The 3,721-nt window shown below is 38.4% G+C and overlaps 1 pseudogene; it reads right to left on the minus strand.

The window, feature by feature from the left end:
* Positions 1–718: 718 nt before the first annotated feature.
* On the minus strand, positions 719–3,019 carry LOC113315433 (annotated as a pseudogene).
* Positions 3,020–3,721: the final 702 nt, after the last annotated feature.

Consider the following 3,721-nt stretch of genomic DNA (forward strand, 5'->3'; position numbering starts at 1 on the left):
ACATTGGGCTTATCGATATATGTCTGATTCTATTCATTGTCAAGAGGCTCATAGTTATTTATCAAAAGAAAATAAAGAAAGGATCATTAGACAAAACTTGACTTCGATACGAAGGGATCCTCTTCGAGTTGTTGGCTGTGAAGGGGAATTAGAAAATGGTGAAATTATCACATTTATCAGTAAATTTCAAAAATAACATTTGGACTTTTGACAATGATTTTTTACTGTTTTTACCTTCCACAATAAACTTTTTGCAACGATTTTGGTCAAACGAAGACTTACCAGGTCCAGTTGATTGACCCAATGTAATGTTAACCAGTTGACCGCACAATGTTGACCAGTCAAGTACGGGGTGCCTTTTTTCTGGGCGTTCGTAAACGTTTGTTGGCCGTTGATTGGATAGCGTTAACTAGTGAACATAAGTCCAGATGAAAATTGGAACGCATTATTAGTGCATTCTAAAAATTGTTCTTACCACATTCATCATGTAGTCGTGTACGTCATCATTTCAAGAAGATAGACGGTATTTTTCCGATCGTTGTTTTGCCCTTTTGGCCTTACTTTCCTGTTTTGGAATATTTGAGGATCGGAAGGAGATACATGGAATATCACCTTGATCCTCTTGATTTTGTATCGAAATGATCAGATTATGAGCCTACATGCATATGTTAGAAACCGCAATGGCCTTGGAGGAAACTGGCAAACATATACGTATCCTTTAAACTAACACGACTTTTTTTACAGAAACATCATCATCATGAACGGCACTTCCTTTATACCGATATAGATGAGCAACAAATAGAAAATATATGAAATTAGCAGCTCCCAATCCTCCGATCAGAAAGTAAAAGCTTTCCAGTCTTCCATTGTTTATGTTCTTGTTATCAAACCATCCGGAATGGCCATTTTTACTCGTCTTCTCATGATCTATTGCAACAAGAAAGCTGCTAAAGTAAAAGGCTGCACCAATGGAACAGTGCAGTAATGAATTGCTAACCGTTAGCATATGCTCAGGAAACTCCTTATTGTAAAATTCTATCTGTCCAATTATATTGAAAGCTTCAGCTAGACCCATAAGAACTAGTTGTAGCGCGAGCCATAAAACCGTAATAGGTGCAATTCCATCTGGTCTAGCAGCAACAACTGCCGATTCCCGACTTTTCTTTTCTACAAAACCAGCTGCAATCATCGTAAAGATTGAAAAGCACAACCCAATTCCCATTCTTTGGAGTATGGTGATTCCACCTTCTTTTTTCGTTATTTTACGCAGATTAGGTACAACGACTCGGTCGTAGATTGGAAGCCATAATGCTAGTGTAAGCATGGAGATTACAGAGAGCGAACCAGCAGGGATTTGGAATTTGGGTCCCAGGTGTCTAATCATTTTCAAAGCTTGTAAGACTGTAAATGTGTGTTGTTGAACAATGGCTGTGAAACAGATAATGCCTGAAACCCATATCGGCATTGCTCTTAATATGCATTTAGTTCTTCTACTTGTTGAATACTGCATAATCTCCATTTGTTCACTGGAGTTCCATCTGGTTTTAATCCTCCGTTTTCTATTATAGCAGCTTTGTTTAAGATCCTGCAACACATTAAATTCTCGCCGGTTAATATCAAGAGCTAGAAACTGTCTGGTCATCTGAATCACTATGTGTGATATAGGTACATCACCTGAACTGGTTAGTGTAAGGTATCTTGGAGAAAGTTGAAGATCCTTTCAGTGGGGGATCATACAGAACATGTTCATAAACTGCATGGTCGAATGAACTAGGAAGCTTGAGTTTCCGTTTTTTGTATGCCGCTACAAACACTTGCGCAATGCCAGAGAATACACTCCCGTCAGGTTGGATATACACATAAATTCGTGTACCAGCGAAGAACAGCACAATTGCGCAGAACATGAGAAACGTCGGAATAGCAAATCCCCAAACCCAACTAAGTCCTTGTATGTAAACAATGACAGTGAGAGCAATCATGATAACAACCGTGAAGGAGAAATAATACCAGTTGAAGAAGCTGGTTATCCCTTTTTCCCCCTCATCAGTTGTTGGGTCAAATTGATCGACTCCAAATGGAATGCTGCATGGCCTAATTCCACCAGCTCCTACTGTCAGAAGCCCTAATGCCAAGAATAAAAAACCAAGCTGAGATTTAGAAGGGCCTATACATTGGCCATGTTGTAGTTGTTCCGGCATACATGACAGAGGATATAAGTCTGGAATTGCAGCCGTTAACGTCAGAACGAGCAGTCCCTGTTAGTCACAATGAATAATTGATTTTCATACTTAAAATGTGCTAAGACTGAAGGAAGCTTAGACCGTATGGCGAATGATATTGCAGTAACAGAGAAAATACCATGAAAGATATAAAAAATGTATAAGCAAGAGTCTTAAATCTGCCGAGATAAGCATCAGATAGAAATGCACCAATCAACGGTGCAAAATTTGTTGTGCCAGCCCATATGGTAAGTAAGTTTGCAGCATAAATTTGATTCATGTGATAATGTGTCAGCAAGTACACCATAAAGTTTGCTGTCAGCCCGTATGATGCTAACCTCTCGAATGTTTCATTCCCTGTAAAAATCAGACAGATGAAACGAGGATTACTAATACATGACATATATATAGTTATCTGAACCGTGTGCTCACTGGTAAACTTGAAGCTAGACACTTGTGCAGAGATCTTATACATGAGGACTATCTAAAGTTGTTGGTTGTGTTGCTGCAAGATCAAAAATAGGCGCGAGCGAATTTTTTCCAGAAATATGTGCCGGCAGGAGGAGATATTTGAGAGAGAGAGAGGGGAGGGGAGGGGAGAATAAGAAATTCAGACCTAAAATGTCAGGCATGGCTTTCCATCCAGCAGGCTTTCTTTGGATTGTCTTGGAATCCACACCGGTGAATGCTGGATCTTTTGTTGTTGACGGAGGAGATGAAAAATGTTTGCTGGGGAAGCAGAAAATCCATGAAGGATGATTTGATGATTTCAAGATCTTATCCTTACTTCCTGCTTCCATTGTTGTTTTTGTATAGTTATACTAAGTTTCAGCATTCCATCTCTCAAATTTGGATGAAATGATCCACAATACCCTGGCTTATTTATTGAAAGAATGAGATTTAGCAAGCTCCATGGATATAGCAAAGTAGGCGGCATAAGAGAAAGATCCATACACTACTAGTTAAAGACTCTCAATACTTTAATTTATTCAGCTTATGTCTCTCCGCCAGTCTAGCTCAAATCTTGCTGCACCTTGTAAATTCAACAAGAATACAATCATAAAATTAATCAGCCATTTCACAGTTTCTTTCCTGTGGGAGTACCACTGCCAGGTTACATCATATGAAAGCAAAATTGCAATGATTGCAGTCGTATCAAAATGGTCTGAGGAGAATATGATTACTGTATTTAATGATCATTGATCAAGGTTTGAGTAAATCAGTTACCATTATAAATCATTTCGCTACGTATAATGATTAACTGGGCAAATAGCATATCATGTAAGCATTGTACAGAACCTGTAGACTAACAATCAAGAACTCATATCTAAAAATAAGAGAGGAACGAACTTTATACAGTTTTAACCAAAACTAAAGAATACAAGCTAATGATACTGCCTAGGAATTCAATTCTACGACTCTTTCTCCTCCTTCATCTTTCTTACTTGTATCGACATAACGACTGGCAAAAAAAAAATGTAGTGCAGCAAATTTTATACACA

This window comes from Papaver somniferum, chromosome 10 (assembly GCF_003573695.1).
Source record: "Papaver somniferum cultivar HN1 chromosome 10, ASM357369v1, whole genome shotgun sequence".
Lineage (NCBI taxonomy): Eukaryota > Viridiplantae > Streptophyta > Magnoliopsida > Ranunculales > Papaveraceae > Papaver > Papaver somniferum.